The sequence below is a fragment of the Gorilla gorilla genome, chromosome X, assembly GCF_029281585.2.
Source record: "Gorilla gorilla gorilla isolate KB3781 chromosome X, NHGRI_mGorGor1-v2.1_pri, whole genome shotgun sequence".
In the NCBI taxonomy this organism is placed as follows: domain Eukaryota; kingdom Metazoa; phylum Chordata; class Mammalia; order Primates; family Hominidae; genus Gorilla; species Gorilla gorilla.
The window spans coordinates 52,461,628-52,480,758 of record NC_073247.2 but is presented as its reverse complement, the minus strand read 5'-3'; the positions used below and the strand labels follow the sequence as shown (position 1 = coordinate 52,480,758).

General features: G+C 39.7%; 1 pseudogene; it reads left to right on the top strand.

The window, feature by feature from the left end:
- Positions 1 to 1,236: 1,236 nt before the first annotated feature.
- LOC101139832 (ATP synthase F(0) complex subunit C2, mitochondrial-like) lies at positions 1,237 to 3,082 on the top strand (annotated as a pseudogene).
- Positions 3,083 to 19,131: the final 16,049 nt, after the last annotated feature.

The window sequence follows — 19,131 nt, the reverse complement described above, 5'->3', positions numbered from 1 at the left end:
GTCCTATATCCCTGGACAAGCAAAGTACAGCTCTTTAGAGTCTATCAATCAATCAACCAAAAATGATTTAATGATGGAAGCAGCCTGATATTCTGAACAGACTAAGGAAGGGGAAGCTAGGAGAGCTAGGTTCTTCCCTAGCCTCGTGCAAACTGAGGAAACATGAGTTTTGGACTCAGAAATGACAAGGGTGTTGGCATTGTCACTTACTTGCTCTGTGACCTTGGACAAGGTGCTTAGCCTCACCAAGCCTCAGTCTCCTCATCAGGAAAATGGGAACTCGTAATACCTCCATCACATATTTGTCACATAAAACATCTTCCACATGGCTGGCATACAGTGGTTGCTCAAGAGTTGCCTTCCCTTTTATGGGAACCAGCACAATCAAGTGGAAAGAGCCCAGCTTTAGAAGCAGAGAGAGCTGGTTTCAAATCCCAATGGGGGCGCTCACTTTGAGCCACTAAGGAACTTCCATGTGCATCATGCGCTAAAGAGTTATTAATTTGTTTTCCTTCTCACCCCACCCTTTTATTTCAAAACTTACAAAAATTAATTCAGTCGCCTTATATGTCCATGGACTAGCCATTCTGATAAAGTAAAGTGAAATAAATCCTTCAATCCATCCCAACTGGTTCTCCTTAGACAACTGGCTTATTTAGGGAAGCAAGTGCTTATAGTCAATTAGGGGGGCCAGCTATAAACTGATCCAGGCCATCTTCCCCCTCATTCATCCCAATGCCTGGAACTCCAGGGGCCAGAGACTGCCAACATAACAGCTGCCTCAAAGAGTTCTCTTTGGTGAGAGAGAAACTTATAAGGATTTGTGGGAAATTTTACCTGGTGGTGTACTTTGACACCCTCTCCTCAGTAATCTCAAGAAAATTTCAGTAAAAGTTGATTTTCATGGATATTTTTGGAGTCAGATTAGTATTTTTTTTAGATGTAATATCATACTCTGATGGGTCCAGGGCCCACTTCATGAACACAAAACCTGTGCAGTCCCACCAAGCCCCACACTCAGAAAGACCCCAGGCTTGGTTTAATACTCTGCTGTCACCATCTTGAAATTCTTAATCATTTTATCTTTGAGGTTATGTTTTGTAGATGTCCAATGGGATTTCAATGGAGCATGAACAGAGGAGATACACACTGTATGTGTGTCCACCATTTCTTGCCACCCCATTCAGATATAGCTTTTGTGATGCTCCATAAGCACAGAATTCCAATGGGCCCGCAATGCGTGAGAGTTCACTGAGACCCACAGCAAGTACAAGGTAAGTGTGTTACATCCATGAGTAAATAAGTGTGATTGCTGACAGTCCTGAGAGATCATGTTTTCCATACAAACTAGAATTTGCTTTGAACACAGAAAGAAAGCAATGACATTCTCCGAAACACGAATGACCAAGGAACTCTATCATATACTTTCTTACTCATATTACTCCTCCATGTTAACCAACCACTTCCACAGAAAATGATAACATAGAAGGAAAGGAAAAGGGTTGCCCTGTCTTTGCAAACCTTTTCCTTTCCTTTCAACTCTTCCTTACTCATCAGTAAGCTGAAGGTAGAGAGTGTTGGTAGAATGTGTGTACATCAAGAAGTAGAATAAAAATGGTTCTTTTCTGCAGCATTCCCACTGTTCTGATAAGAATGAAACACATACACACATACAAACTACAAAAGACAAATCGCATATTTGATTATTCCACATATGACTTAAATAGTCACTGCACAGTACAAAAATGAATGGTAAAATTCATTCTAATAATTTAAAATTTTAATTTTTCTTCACTTAGAACTACATTAAATCACAGATAGAAAACACCATGAAAGTCCAAAGAGAGAGACCATGGACAAAAGGGAAAAGCTTTATATTTTAAAGCTTTTTTCACTGCTTTTTTAAACAGCATTTTTTCACTGCTTTTTGAACAAAGGACCTTGCATTTTCATTTTGCACTGGGCCCCACAAATTATATAGCTGACACTGGATGGACCTTTTGGTGAGAGCTAGAAATGCCAGATTTATCGAGCTTATATGTACATAAAATAACCTGTGTATTCCTTATGCTTTCACTGCCAAAGAAAAATTGATACTCAGATATACTGCTTGTGTCTGCCATTTCTAACCACGTCTGCCTCTCCTCAAGTTACATCCACCTTCTCCCTAAACTTAACATTGGTCTAACCATAACGTTACCCTGCTTGTCATTGTACCCCAATCCACCAGTGCAAAAATTGGGTCAGAATAGAGAGGTATACTGAACCAAGACATTCCTGAACCAGGTTCTGGGTATTTACCCACTCTGTCTTTATACTCTTAGGTTTGAAATCCAGCTAAATAGGAATAGGAAAGAAAGTGTTGCCTCTCCTACTCTTCCCCAGAGAAGAAGAAGGAGAAAGGAGGAGAAGGAGGAGGAGGAGGCTGGACACTGAGCACCTCCTTACTCTAACAAGCTCTAGACCTGTACATTTCATGTATATGTCTTTTAACCTAGAAGAGGAACAGTTTCCAGCAGCCCTTTGCTGGCATCCTATGGTGCCAGTGTAAATATTGGAAAGAGGAAATTGCCTTTAGCTTCTTCTTTTAAAAAAATTCTGGTACTGTCTTCTCTGCACTGGGAGCAGCTCTCCAGCTACAGCCCCTCAGCCCCTGAAAACGTTCGCCTGCTCCAAGTTCGTCTCCTCTCCCTCATTGGTCAAGAGCACCTCACAGCTGCTGAGCCGTCGGCTATCTGCAGTGGTGCTGAAATGACCGGAGATACTGACAGATGAGAGCCTCAGCAGCTTGGCAGTCTCACGTCCCCTTACCTCACTTGTCTCTAGCCGCAGCTTCCAAACCAGCACCATTTCAAGGGACATCGACACAACAGCCAAGTTCATTGGAGCTGGGGCTGCCACAGTTGGGGTGGCTGGCTCTGGGGCTCAGATTGGGACTGTGTTTGGGAGCCTCATCACTGGTTATGCCAGGAACCCTTCTCTGAAGCAACAGCTCTTCTACGCCATTCTAGGCTTTGCCCTCTGAGAGGCCATGGGGTGCTTTTGCCTGATGGTGGCCTTTCTTATCCTCTCTGCCATGTGAAGGAGCCATCTCCTCCTCCCATAGTTCTTTCTCCCATGTGTGGTCAGCCCTGTGTGTTCCTTTTCCTATACCTCCCCAGGCAGCCTGGGGAACGTGGTTGGCTCAGGTTTTGACAGAGAAAAGACAAATAAATACTGTATTAATAAGAAAAAAAAGTCTGGTAAAATATACATAACATAAAATTTATCATTTTTACCATTTTAATTGTACAGTTCTGTAGCATTAAATACATTCACATGGTTGCACAACCATCACCACTATCCATCTTTCAGCTTCTTAATTGCAGCTAGAACCTACCAGTGGCTGTTCCTCTGAAATGCCCAGCTTAGATTGCACTTTCAAATTAAGGAAGGAAAAAGAAAAATAACAAAGCCTGAAAAAAAAGTTTGTAAAAGTGACTGAATCCATGTCAGAAAGACAGCCAACAAGAAGAAAATGTCACCAACACGAATTTGAGAAAGTGAGAAATAAAAGGGACTTCTGAGAGTATAGAGTCCAACCATCCTCTTTAACATATTGTCAAGTCCTCAAAAAACCTGCCAGGAGAACCTGTTACAGTACCATGCAAAGCAGTTGAGGGGTATCCTGATCAGACCCACTGCGGTAAGGAAGAACACCATCTTGACAGTCTTAGTAGTGTCTCAGAAGGGGTAAGTTGGAGGTATCTTTATAGAGTTTTAGGGCCTGAGCTGGGTGATTTTAAGGTGAGTTTTACAAGGTGCAAAACTAGGATTGGGCCGAGTTTATGACATACTAGCTTTGGATTGGTGGGCACAGGAAAGACTTGAACAAGTCTTTATGAGTAAGCTGTTAGTCTTCATAGGTGAATTATTTTAGTTAGTTAACAGTCTTATCTTCTAGGAACTATTATTTCCTAGAGCAAGTAGCTTAAGTTATTTTTGTTTGTTCTCAGTATTTTTTAACATGGGAACAGGAACATATGCCTGGTCTCAGTATTGTTAAACACAGGAACGGAATTTATGTTGATTTCAGCTTTCAACATAAGGAAACCAAGGCAGAGAGGAGTTAAATAACTAGCTCAGAAGTGAGCAGCTGGTAACAGAGCTAAAGTTTAACCTAGAGCCCCTGACTACAAGTCCAGGGCTTGCTCACCACCCGCTACCCCATTACACACACACACACACACCAAACTGCCGGAATTGCTTTCTCTTAAAATGAAAAACTTACAATATAATCATATCGCAGAAAATTTGGAATAAAGGATAGCTCAAATCCCATCACCATATCAACTGTATTTCCTTCCAGTTTTTCTTCATAAATAGTGATTTTATTTTTGTTTTGATTCTGTAGTGTTCGTTTACTTTCTCTCTACAGTCTTTGTTTCTCCAAAGCTTTCTTGAGCAAGATGTGTGCTTTTTCCTGGCTCCCCTTTGTGCTTCTCCACCATCAAGGAAGAGTCTCTGCTTTTGTTGAAAAAGTTCCAGGCATTTCCAAACAGGCTGGGGCCACTAAGATTCTGCTAGAACTATCTAGTCTGAAAGAGCAGTTTTAACAGGCATAGGCCCCACAAAATTGTTCTTCCCACTGGCTCAGCTTGAGGGGCTCAAGACTCTTCAGGCAACTGACCACTGATACTAAGGCAATGTCATTTGGTTCTCAGTCATACCCACACTTCATAATATAGCTGTCCATCCCTCCATATCCACAGGGGATTGGTTCCAGCACTCCAAGAGAATACCAAAATCTGTGGATGCTCAAGTCTTCTATATAAAATGGTGCAATATTTGCATATAACTTACACACATCCTCCCATATAGTTTGAATTATCTCTAGATTACTTATAACACTTAATACATTATAAATGCTATGTAAATAATTGTTATACTATATTTTATTTGGATTATTTTTTACTGTTGTATTGTTATTGTCAACTGAAGAACCACAAGGTTTATAAATTTGGAAAGGAGAGCTGTATTTCTCATAAAGGGTTGCAGCCTGCAGGCTGGCCATGCCACAGGCTGGGATGCATAGCTTCCAGTAAAAGCTGAGAGCAAACACTTTGAGGGAGGGAAGGATAAGACAGGAATTTGTGCTGGATGGGTTGTGTAAGTATACATATTTAATAAGCTATAGGAGGATTTATGAATATTTATGAAAGAAGCATGCATATATCCAATCGAATTTCATGCCTCTTCATGGGTCACATGTACAAAAAATCGTGTGTTAGCATGATCAGAGGGTGGAGTTCTCAGCCTTCTGATGTCAAAAGGTGAAGCAGAGGATGTGAAAACCCTCACTGTACGTCATTTGTAGACCGGCCGGAACCACTCCATGATCGGTGGCCTCTTATCAGGAAGGAATGCTGGTCAGTTGCTGTGTTGAAACCACAAACGGGAAGGAGAATCTGGTCACTGCCCCAGATACTTGGCTAAGGATGATAAAGGAATGAGTCGTCCATTTCTGATTTTCCACCACTGATTTCTGCTTACTCCTTAGGAAAGAATTTGGGTTAAAAATTAATAAGAAAAAGGCCTATTGAGGCATGTCTTACCTCCTATCCTTTCATGGCCAGGAACTCCACTTTTCAGGTTTCTCTGGGGTTCCCCTTAGCCAAGAGGAGGTCTGTTCGGTCAGCTGGGGGTCTTAGGATTTTATTTTTATTTCTCATTATTTTTTTCAAATACTTTTGATCTGCAATAGGTTGAATCTGCTGATATGGAACCATCAGGTACAGAGGACCTACTGTACTCTTTTTCATTTCTGTGTGCTTTTGCCTTATCTTTCTCCACTCCCTTCTCCCTGCTCTTTGCAGAGGCCTTCCAAACCCTTCCACACATTTTATCTCACTTCTTTGGTGATTCTCAGTCCAGTAATCAGCAAGCCCTTTGCTAAAATTATGATCACATTCCACAATGGGAGCACGTAAATGATAATTTATTCACAATATTCTCATTTTCAGTAAAGAGGTTCCTGAAAGGTTATAAGACAAATCACTATTAACCTAATCATATTGTGAAAGGAAAATAAATCTTGGGGCCCCAAAATCACTATGCTAAAGGGAAAAGTTAAGCTGGGAACTGGAAAAACCTGTCTCCCATTTTATTATAAATGCATATCTAATTGCCTCCTTTGGAGAGGCTAATCAGAAGCTCAAAAGAATGCAACCATTTGTCTCTTGTCTACCTATGGCCAGGAAGCTCCCCCCCCACTTCGAGTTGTCCCCCATTTTCTTCAAGTTGTCCCGCCCTTCCAGATCAAACCAATGTTCATCTTACATATGTGGATTGATGTCTCATGTCTCTCTAAAATGTATAAAACAAAATTGTGCTCTGACCACCTTGGACATGTCGTCAGGACATGCTGAGGCTGTGTCACAGGTGCACGTCCTCAACCTTGACAAAATAAACTTTCTAAATTAACTGAGACCTATCTCAGATATTCGGGTTTCACATTTTGGTAACCATGGAGGGATTCCGGGTGGAGGTACCCCTGACCTTTGACAAATCTGCTATCAGTGCTTGGTACCAACATAAGCTAACTTTATGGCTCAAACCAATAGGACAATTTGCTGAGGTCTGGGAGCACTTACTCCAGAAAATCCCTGATCTCCCAAAATTTGATTGAAATCAAAAGTTTATTTTGCTGTACAACCCCTTTTTTTTGGATTTTTACTTGCTTCCAACAAGAAAGGCAAGCTTTTCAGCTTCCATAATGATGGAAGACAGGTAACTCCTTTATGGAGTTTGAGCTTGCTCCCGGCAGGGAGGACGAGTTTGAGGTTTTTTTCCTGCTTCTAGCATGGTAGAAAGCAGCCTTTAGCCTGAGACCCATCCCTAGGTAAGTAGCAGAATTGGGGTTTTGTCTTGGCTAAAGTTTAACAACCAGCTGGTCTTAATTTCCCCTTACCATTACAGCGCTCAGTGATCATATTGTTGGGGGTATTTTTATTGTTTGTTCCAGTCTTTCTCCCATCAGATTTGACTAACTCTACCTGACTTGGTCAAATCCGAGTCAGAATTCCAAATTATGAGTAACAAATCCTCTCTAATTTGGCTAAAACTCCTTGCAGCTGCAAAAGAGGGAAAAAAATGCACTTGGTTTCTGTATTTGCTTCCTGTCTTAAAAAACAACAAATGTTCTTTCGTTTACTTTTCTTCCACCCTATACCGCCTTCCCCCTTTGCCATCTGCAGTACCAAAAAATTTAGAGAAGGCTTCTAATGATTCGAACCCCTTTAAATGAATCAGAACAAATGCCCCACTCACCCCTTTGGGGGAGTTCTGCTTTCTTGGGAGTTTCAAGAGTCATGGGCAGATTCTTCTTAGGTCTAAAGTTCTGTTTTCCTGTATTGCATAACCCGACCTCTTTAGGGATACCAGAGATTACCTTGTACTGTGAGAGGATTTGAGTTTGGTGTGTGTAATGGCAGACGAGAGCTACAAATTTAGGGGTGGCTGAGCACAGTTTACAGGAAGTGATCTTGGCTGTTGTTTTTTTTCTTTTCTCCTAGGAAGTTGTTTAAGGATCTTAATTCTAGTTCGAAGATACATTCTAAAGGGTCTTCCCTATTGCTTTTTCTCCCCGAATTAATTTCATTTTGGCTTGTCTGTGTGCATTTGCATGAGGAACTGAACTGTTGTTTTCATAGGTAAATGAGAGACAGTTTTCTCAGCTCGGAAGAGAAAGGGCATTTTTCTCCTCCCAGCCAAAAGGCGCCCCTGGGTGACCAGGGGCCTCATGGGAGTGTCTGGGGGGTTGACCCCCCTGTGACATGCAGCAGCCCTACAGGGAAATTCCCAACAAAAATTACTTTTTTAAAAAATAGCTCATCCAGGAAACGCATATAAGGGCTAATCACCTGGCATTCTGAGCCCTCTCAGAGGTCACAGACCTCGGGAGAGAGAAACTGAAACACGTAAAAGGGTGGAAACGACTCAGTGGTGATACACTGTGTCGTCCTGCCCACAAGCAGCAGACACAGATTCACCACACAAAATCCCTAGGCCATATCTCAGCTTCTCCTTTTAAGACAAAGTAGATAACAAATAATCTAAGAACGAGGAGAAAACAAGGAGAATGACCCCCCTTTTGAGCACTCCATAGGTTTTATAGATGTAAAATGGAAAGAATATGGTCTATGTGCACATTTGCATTAAGGAAAAAGAATCTTAAGGTTGACCTTAAAACTACAGAGTTCTCAAGTTCTCTTTCTTTCTACTTTCTTTTCTGCATGCTTTAAATCTGCTGTTATTTTTTTATTAAGATAAAAACCACTGTTTGGATCCAACAGGTTTTTTTGCAAAGTGGTGAATTTGTATTTATCTCACGGCTAAAGTTCTGAAGTAGAAGCTATAGGATCTTTGTATGTGTGTGTATATGTGTGTATATACATTTAAAAGGCCTTTATAATTTGTATCATTTTTATAATTTTAGTTGGCAATTAAATCAGTTTTAATTTCCCTCTAGCACATCATACTTTTTCTCTCCATGCCTTATGATGTAAATTTTGCTATTTGATTTCCACCTGAGTTGTTTCCTTTAATTTGCAAATTTAAGGCTATTTAGCTGACAACTGCCTAGGCTTGTGAAACAGGTTATCATCAATTTGAAAGTCTAAGATAGGAGAAAAAAGGGTCTTTATGACCCTATAAGATGTACTTCTATTGACATGCCTAATACATCTATGTATTTATGTGTTGTATACACAGTGTTTCACTACTGAAAATATATAAAAGAGCTCTAATTAATTGGCTTAAGAATATAAAAGTGCTTGAATCAAATACTTTATCAGGAAAAAAAGAAAAGACTAGTCAAATGCTTTTTCATGTTTACGTAACAAGTAAAATCTTTAATACATAAGCTAGCTTTAAAATTATTGGTAAAGTAATATTAGAAATGTCTTAAGAATTGCCAGTATACATTTTTGTTTGCATTTATTAATCAAGCAATTTCACACTTATTCCTGACAAATACTATAAGGTTTCAAAATTTGGCATAGGGGTTATAAAACTATAAACCCAACCAAGACAGAATGATCTTTGCTTATGTAATTTTTAATAAATAAGACATTAATATAGGTTTCATGAAAATAGCTATATCTTGAATTTAGTAAGATAACCATAACTTCTAATCTTGTGATTTTAAGTGGTCTAGTCCACAGGCAGTAAGGTTTGTTTTGGCAAAGGACTATTGCTGTCTTTGTTTCAAAGCTAAACTATAAACTGAGTTCCTCCCAAAGTTAGTTTGGCCTATGCCCAGGAATGAAAAAGGACAGCTTGGAAGTTAGAAGCAAGATGGAGTGAGTTAGATCAGAGCTTTTTCACTGTCTCAGTTATAATTTTGCAACAGTGGTTCTATAGCTTTAAATGATGACTATCGCAGTTTTCATAAATAATCTAGGCAAACAATTAAAATAAAATAATTAGGTAAATGTAATGGAATAAGTACTGGTAGACAAATTCATCATAATTTACAATCTAAAGTTATATTAAATTAAATAATCGATATTTCATTATTTGGGTATTTTCCAATAAAAATCTATTGTAGGAAAACATTCTTTCAAAAAAATGTTTTTTTTAAAAGGTGAACAATTTTTGTCTAATTCAAAGCTTATTTAAAGGTTATGTATAAAACAAGGTAAAGGGAACGAGGAAATAAGAAAGATGTAAGTAAAGTTATAAAAATAAAGATGTTTTTTGGTAAGAAAGCTTAAAGAGAAATAATTTTATATGAGAAAGAATCTTGTATGGTAAATTTAGTTCCAGAATAAAGTGACTGATTGTTTAAGAAAGAGGGATGTTCAGGACAAACCAGAAAGTTCAAGTGTGTCACAAACAGTCTGTTTAAATCACAATAGGAGGATTTATTTAAAAAAAACTTTTATATGATCAACTTGTCTGTAATTAAAGGGAAATTATAAGGGTGTTTCTAGAAATTGGGCTTGATGTTAAAAAAACACTTATACACTAAATAATTGGTTAGAACAATGAAATTTTCATAAGGGATTGATTTACTCTTAATAAATTATAAGAGATTTTCATTTTTTTAACCCAAAGTTCAACTGTTAGTGCCTCTCACCGTTTTCAGTTTTTTCTCCCCTTTTAAAGGGCATGAAATAGTAATTCTCTCCAACTCATATTCAGCTCATATAAGTTTTTTTCCTCAAGTTCTGTTTGTTGCGTCCTGATGCTAAAGAAGTTTTATTAAAGGTGTAAAGAAAATGTTTTCTACCAACATAATATTCTGTGCAGTACAGAAGGTCTTTTCTTTTGCCTTTTGGTAACTGGCCTAACAGATTTTACTGTTTATTGAAACAATTCCTATGCCATTATTATTAAGTTTTGGTTTGCTTAGGAAAAAAACAGAAATTAAAAAAATTTAATTAAGGTTATTACATTTATGTACCTTTCTGTATGCGCTTTTAAAGTACTTGTGACATTGAGTTACAGGGTTTTGACTCCTGGGTCTAAAAGGGACACCAAGTCCTACTAAATCTTAAACACTGATAGCAATTAAAGCCTCATCTTCAGGCCCGGCAGAAGATGCCAGTCAAAATAAACGGCATTCCTCAGACACAGGGCCAGAAATTAAAGCTATTCAACTCCTCAAAACCCAGGGACTAATGCAGAAGAGGTGGGGTGTGTGAGATTGTAAGGGCTGATTTTGAGAGATAAAATAAGTTCAGTTTCTCTATAAATTAATCATTAATGTCAAAAGCACACCGATGCAAGACCAGCATATGGGCCTCTGTGTCAGATTAACAGGATTTTCTTGAAGGCTTAACCAACTCCTTAATAAAGCTTATAAAGTTAATGAAAGGCTTATGGAAGTTATATCTTATGGTCAAGATGAAATTTTTTTTCAAGATGGGAGTCTCACTCTGTGGCCCAGGCTGGAGTGCAGTGGCGTGATGTCAGCTATCAAACTTTAGATCTGAATTAAAATTGAAGAATTTGAAAACGTTCCTGTCAAAATTCCTCTGCCTATACTGAGCCTTTCTCTGAGAGAGCTCCCCTGGAAGCTCCCAGGAAAATGAATGGGTTCCAGGAGCCCTTTCTTTGTCATTCATTAAGATAAAGCATTTGATAGTAAATGATACAGGAGGGGGTTTCCTAACCATTGTCTAGAAAACAAAATTTCTTCTGAGCAAAGGCCACTTCTTACTCATCCTTGAAGTCAAAACATTTATGGCAGTAACCAGCACACATTAGGTACTCAATACTTGTTTGCCCACCTTGTTAACTCTCACAAAGCAAGGCTTTGTCATAGCCCCCAGAAGAGAGCAGGTAGCCCTATTATGTACTGTCATACTCCTTACACACTTTTTTCAAGGACTATTTGTAATTACACGTGTGTATTTACTTAATGTCTACATTTCCTCACTAGACTCTAATCTCCCTTTGTGCATAAGATCAGCCTTGTGGGCACTCAATACATGTTTGTTGAATGAAAGTGAAAAGTTCAACAGACGTACCTTGACTCAGAGCTAAGCTCTTCTTTTGTCGATACCTTCCTGAATAAGATCCATACTTTCTCCCATAAGATTTGATAGCTTATAAAGGCTACATCACTTGGTTAGTTTGATTTCTTCTTCGTAATTTGTTTAAAGCACCTGGCACTTTCCAGATAGATGCCTACTGAAAATGAACTGCTATTTCTTGCCTGTAAATGTCTGCAATTTCAAGCCAGATACAGAGATACAGAAGAGAAATCAATAGAAATTGACACTTGGTTGACCTGCCAACTCCTTTTTTTACCTTTATTCACAGTAGACAAGCAATATTTCAGAAATGATAAATGAGTTCCTGAAATACAAACTTCATAAATCAGAATTTAAAAAAAACTTTTACATGAGTGTTCATAGCAACTTTATTTACAATAGCAAAAAGGGGGAAACAACCTAAATGTCCATCAATGGATGAATGGATAAGCAAAGTGTAGCTTATCCATACAGTAGAATATTATCCACTTATAAAATGTAACAAAGCACTGATATATGGTACAACATGGGTGAACCTTGAAAACATTATGCTAAGTGAAATAAGTCAGACTCAAAGGGTCACATATTGTTTGATTCTTAAATCCATGGAGACAGAAAGCATATTTGTGGTTGCCAGGAGCTGGGGGTAGGCAGAAACAGGGATATGAATGTGGAGTTTCCATTTTCTGAATTGTACACTTTAAAATGGCTACAGTCATACATTTTATCACTGTGTATATGCATTTTACCTCGGTTTTTTAAAAAGCTAAATATAAAACTGGAATCAAAATTCACAGGCTCAGACAGAAAACCCACAAAGAAAAAATAAATCAGCAGCCTTTCTAGAAGGAAACTATTAGCCCGGGATTATCAACTCACATTTTCACATACTGGGTTTTGTTACTACTACTACTACTACTACTACTATTACTACTACTACTGTAACCGCTCAATGGGTTCACCTTGCCAGCTGCCTAGACAGAGCTGATTTATCAAGACAGGGGAATTGCAATGAAGAAAGAGTAATTCACGCAGAGCCAGCTGTGCGGGAGACTGGAGTTTTATTATTATTCAAATCAGTCTTCCTGAGCATTCCAGGATCAGAGTTTTTAAGGATAATTTGGTGGGTAGGGGCTCGAGAAGTGGGGAGTACTGATTGGTCAGGTTGGAGATGGAATTATAGGGGAGTCAAATTGAGTTTTTCTTGCTGTTTTTCTTGAGTTTTTTTGTTCCTGGGTGGGATGGCAGAACGCGCTGAGCCAGATAAAAGGTCCAGGTGGTGTCAGCTGATCCATCGAGTGCAGAGTCTGCAAAATATCTCAAGCACTGATCTTAGTTTTTACAAAATGATGTTATCCCCAGGAACAATTTGGGGAGGTTCAGATTCTTGCATCCAGATGCTGCATGGCCCCTAAACTGTAATTTCTAATCTTGTAGCTAATTTGTTAGTCCTGCAAAGTCAGACTATCCCCAGGCAAGAGGGGGGTTTGTTTGGGGAAGGGCTGTTAATCTTCTTTTTTCAAAGCTAAACCATAAACTAAGTTCCTCCCAAAGTTCCGCCTACACCCAGGAATGAACAAGTCCAGCTCGGAGGTTAGAAGCAAGATGGAGCCAGTTAGGTCAGATCTCTTTCACTGTCTCAGTTATAATTTTTGCAAAAGCAGTTTCACTACTACTACTGCCACACTATCACTTCTACACAACCAACACTAAGTTTCCCAAACAATTCAAGGAAAAAATTAATGAGATTAACTTGAGACTTGAAAGATCAATTCCTATATTTAAATTAATTCTTCTAGATTTAAGAAGATAAAAAATTAAAATGGAAAATTTATAAAGGAATATATTTCCCTAAATATTTTTTGGTATTTCTAAGCACACTAGTCAAAAGACAAAGAAGTCGCCCTGTGAGTCTGGGCAAGTCATTACCTACTCTGGCCCTCAGCCCTTTCATCTCTAAAATGAAAGGGTTAGATAAAAGAATTCTGCATTTCTAAGAAAACCTCCTAAGAATCAAGAAAAAGAAATTGTGTTTTTTCATGGCAACAATTCAGGGGTTTTTCAGGCTACCCAATTAGCTGGGTCCAACCATTTCTAATAAAGGAGGATTAGACCAAAAATAGCAAACTTGATGAGGGATATGCCCCTACAGGCCAGGCTGGTAATTAAATGAGTGAGGGAGGCTAGTTTGTGACAATAGAGTTGAAGAGCTAATGTCTCATCATAATGGGACAGCCTCTTTTCAACTTCATTCAATGATTGCTACAAGGAAATGTGGGCCCAGTGATGCAAGAGCTTTATTTTTCAGGAAAAAAGAGAAAATCAGATTTTTACAATGAAATCTCCACATTTTGAAATCTTTGCATACAGTTTGAATTTTTCCCAAACCATTGTGCAGGCCAAACTAAAAATTTCTACCAGGCTGTATATGGCCCAGGATCACCAATTTTCAACCTCTGATTAGAATATTTATTAACATACTTAGCTGGCATTGTTGATGGCAAAGCCACTGTGTGCACTGAAGGCTTCTCCAATACCCCTCCATGAGACACAGTGTAATACAGCTTAACTCACCCCATTTGCTAATTTATTTATTCGGCATGTATTTATTGAACACTTACTGTGCTCCAGACACTACCAATCATGTCACCAAACAAGGGTGAGTAAAAACTGACACAGTTCCTGCCCTCATAGAATTTATAGTCTGGTGGGTCAGACAAACCTTAATCAAATAATCAAAGTAATAGGTGGGTCATTATAAGCTGTGCAAAGTGCCGTCAAGGAAAGGTACCCAGGGCTAGGAACATATTATATAACAAGTGGGGAGGAGGTCTAGTATGATCTAAATTAGGGCATCAAGGAAGACTTCCCTGAGCAAGTGGTACATAATCTGAGATTCAAACCATGAGTAGAAGTTAACTGGGCAGAGGAGTGGTGAGAGGGGATAATTCTGGGCAATCTGAAGCTGCAGAAGTCCTGTTGGAAGACTGGGTTTTGTGGCAAAGAAGGAACAGAGAGAAGGTCTGAGCGGCTGCAGCATAAAGAAGGGAATGGAGGAAAGTGGGGAGGGGTTAGGCCGAAGAGGATAGGAATGACCAGCCCTTGTAGGGCCTTTAAGGCCAGATGAACATTATGGCTTTTGTTCTGTGAGCAATGGAAAACAATTCAAATTGCTTAAGAAGACAATAACATTATCCTATTTAGGCCTATTTAAGTTCACACTGGCTCTGAGTGGAAGATGCATTGAAGTAGAGGGCAGCTTGGGCTCAGATTCAGGTTAAGTTCATGATAGTGGTCAAGATGGGAGTTGTTGGTAACCAAGACTTGAGTGAAGAAATGAATGAGCTTAAGAAATATTTTAACAAGTAAAGTCAATAAGAAATTAATGGATTTGATATGAAGAATTAAGAGAGAGGTGGTGGTCAAGACTGTTTTTCCACCTTCTGCCATGCATACATGGATGGCAGGTGGTGCCGCTTACCGCAGAGGAAGTGTTGGAGGGAAGAGATCATGAATTCAGTTTTGCACATGCTGAGTTTGAGCTACTTTGGGGACAGTCAAGTGAACATGTTTAACAGACAGTTGGGTTTACAGGTCTGCTGCTCAGCAGAGAGGCATCTAGACTGGAGCTAGAAATGTACACATCATTAGCATATAGATAAAAACAGAAGTTATGAGTATCTACAGGGTCACTTAAGGAAAGAGCATAGAGTAAAAACAAAAGAAGGCCTAACATCTCCAATATGTAGTGGCCTAGTAGAGGAGGATGTGCTAGAAAAGAAGAATGAGCACGAGTAGTCAATGAGGTAATGAGAAAAATACAAGGATCAGGGTCACAGAATCCAGGAAAGGAGAGCATTCTAAAGAGGGGGAATGGCTGACAGGCTTGGACACACCTGATACTGCAGGTAAGCTGAGACTAGAAGAATAGCCATTAACTCTAGCAACATGGAAGGCCCTGGTGACATAATGAACACAGTTTTCTTGCAGTGAAGGAGTTAAGAGCCAGATCAGAGGGAGCTGAGTGGATAAGAAGTGAAAAGGTAATGGCATTGAGAATGTGCAACTTTTTCTAGAAGTTTGATGTTGAAAGGCACGCACAAGAGAGATGGAGCAGCAGCAGGAAAAGTGTGGAGTTGAGGAACAGGGCTTTTGACTTTGGTTGGGTTTTGTTTCCTAAGGAATTCCATGTTGAGCACAGCAGAATGTTCCACTCTGGGTTCTGTCCGTTTGACCTCTTACCCACAGCTCAGCTATCAGGAACGCAATCCTGATCAACACCCACACCTACTTCACACGAAGTTTGGCTCATGTTCAAAATACAGCAGTGTGAAAGAAAGGTAAAACAGTTGTTGCTGTTCTGCCATCCCTTTCCCCTCTGATCTCCATATTTTTTTTTAATTATTGCTCATGTTACCTATCCCCTCCTTTCTATCCCAACCGACCTAATACATGCCCTCATTAATTCTTCCCTGGACTATTGTAATAGCCTCCTAAAACATTATTGTGTCTTCAGTCTTGCAGCTCATCACTGCCAGAGTCATCTTTGCAAAAGGCAGCTCTGATTACATTGCTTTCACCAAAAACCTTTAGTGGTTCCCTATTGCCCATGAAATCGACAAAATTTGTAACCTGGCTCCTACTCTGGCCCACAGTCCGTCCTGCCTTCCTACTTGATATACTCCTCTCTATACACCCTGTGCTCTGGCCAAATTCTATTTGTAATTCCCTCACTGTGCCTTACATTTTGCCTCTCCACAACTTTACTCAGGCTGTTTCTTATTATCATACCTTTCCCTCATCTCTGCTATTGAAATCTTATCCATCTTCGGCTTAACCTAGCTGCCACCTCAAACAAGACACCTTCCCCCCTACTCACCCTCCATTTCAAACCTAGCTACTCACTCTTTTCATTGAACAGTCCTAAGCAGTAATTTGGAAGAGGGGTGGTCACAGACTCACAGACACAGGACAGTGGGGATTTACACAGCATTGCCTGGTATTATAAGCTTTTTGTTTTTTTTTTCAAATCCTTTACTGAATGCACTGAACTTCTGGAAGACTGGAACATGTCAAATTAATTTTTGGATCCACTGTGTTGCCCAGCCAGGGCCTAGCACAGGGCAGGCCCTCAGCAAATGTTTATTCACTGATGGATTAATGGAATGAGGGCAATGGAATAGGGGAGAAAAGAAGGAATCCTAACACCAGGTCCTCAAGGCAAGGAGCAAACAGAAAAGTACATTAAAAATCCTCATGTGTGGGCCAGGCGCAGTGGCTCATGCCTGTAATCCCAGCACTTTGGGAGGCCAAAGCGGGTGGATCACCTGAGATCAGGAGCTTGAGACCAGCCTGGCCAACATGACAAAACATCATCTCTACTAAAAATACAAAAAATTAGCCGGATGTGGTGGTGGGTGCCCGTAATCCCAGCTACTCCGGAGGCTGAGGCAGAAGAATCACTCGAACCCGCGAGGCAGAGGTTGCAGTGAGCCGAGATCGCGCCATTGCACTCCAGCCAGGGTGACAGAGCAAAACTCCATCTCAAAACAAAACAAAACAAAACAAAAAAACCTCATGTGGCAATTCATTAAACCCACGGCAAACCCTCTCACTTGTGAAACCCTCTCCAGGCTCTCTTAGTAAATTTCTCCAAATATTTACAGTGTCCACAATACAATAAGATATCTCTTAGGCAGATTTAATAAAGGTGATCCCACTCTTCTGGCTACAGTTAACAGCAAATAACTTAAATGCAAAGATTTTTCTAGGTAGAAAGGACATCCTGAGAAATGAGCTCTGATCCTCTGCCAAGCTCTATAAAGTCACTCAGTTTAAACGCTTTCTCCCCACAGCTCCTATAGTCCCCCAGGCCAGGGTCTTGAGTCCTCTCATTGGCATTGGGACAACAGCTTTACAACTGATTTATTTGTGTCTGGTATCCCTTCCCACCAAATCCATCCTTTACTTAGTATATAATTAATTCTTTCTTTTTAAAAAGTCATTTCCACTCCCCAGCCATCAGAATGGCAAAAATTGAAAAAAATTGACAATACCAAGTATTGACGAGGCTGTGGAGCAAACACAACTCTCCCCCATTGTTGATGGGAGTATAAATTGATGCAACCATTTTGGAGAACTATTTGGCAGTAACTACTAAATCTAAACGTTTGCCTACCCTATGAACCAATAACCTCAATCCTAATTATATGCCCAAGAGAAACGAGTGCACATGTTCACCAAAAGACGTGTGCAAAAATGCTCACAGACTTTTTAATTCATAATAGTCCACAACTGGAAACAACCCACATTTTCATTAACAGGAGACTGGATAAACAAATTGTAGTATATTCCTTCAATAGAATATCACTCAGCAATAAAAAGGAACAAACTACTTATCTCAAAAAAATTAAGCTGAGTGAAAGAAGCCAGTCATAAAAGAATACATACTGTATGATTCAATTTATATGAAGTTCAAAAACAGTTCAATAATGCCTCAACAGTGGTTAAGAGGTACGGACGGGGCAATTATTGACTGGGAAACTTCATAAGGGGCCCTTCTTGGGTGATGAAAATATTCTATATCTGGGTGATGGTTACATGGGTGTACATTCGTTAAAATTCATCAAACTGTACACTTAGAATTGCCCATCTTATTTTATGTAATTATACCTCAACTAAAAATTAACAATATAGTATTTGCCAGAATTTTTTTTAATCATTTCAACCTGTCTTTTTCCTGTTTCTGAATTCAATCCAGTTTCCAGACTTCTGCCTGGCTGTCAGGGTCCTCCATCACCTGTTTTTTTTTTTTTTTTTTTTTTTCCAGATGGAGTCTCACTCTGTCGCCCAGGCTGGAGTGCAGTGGTGCAATCTTGGCTCACTGCAACCTCTGCCTCCAGGGTTCAAGCAATTCTCCTGCCTCAGCCTCCCGAGTAGCTGGGACTACAGGCGCCCACCACCACGCACGGCTAATTTTTTGTATTTTTAGTAGAGATGGGGTTTCACCGTGTTAGCCAGGGTGGTCTTGAACTCCTGGCGTGATCCACCCGCCTCAGCCTCCCAAAGTGCTGGGATTACAGACGTGAGTCACCGAGCCCAACCCCATCACCTGTTCTTACCTTCATCACCTGCTCCCACCTGATCAGTTCCATCAGTCTCCCTCTGTAACTTAACACCTAATCCATCATCACTATGATATTGCTCATGCCATTCCACCTCTCTGCTCTTCCCTCCCTCTTCCTTTTCTGTGAGCCAGGTCCTTCGGATCAAGTACTAAATTCACTTTCTACTGCACTTACTTACTTTACAGTGCTATTTACCTTATTTATCCTTCCTTTAGTGTTACTATATATATCCTGAATGACACTGCCTTACATTGGCTTGTATAAACCTTAAATTTAATTTCCAATTCACTTCCAATAAATTATAGAATTAATCTTTGTAATTTCCAACATATGACTTTTCTCTCTGTTCTGTTATAAATTTTAGAAGGCTGGGACTAAAGTTCTCCTATCTTCCAACTTCTGAGGGTCTAGCATAATGCCACATACTTAGTGAGTGCTCAAAATTACCCCTTGACCCCCAAAGTCAAATTAAAAATAATAAA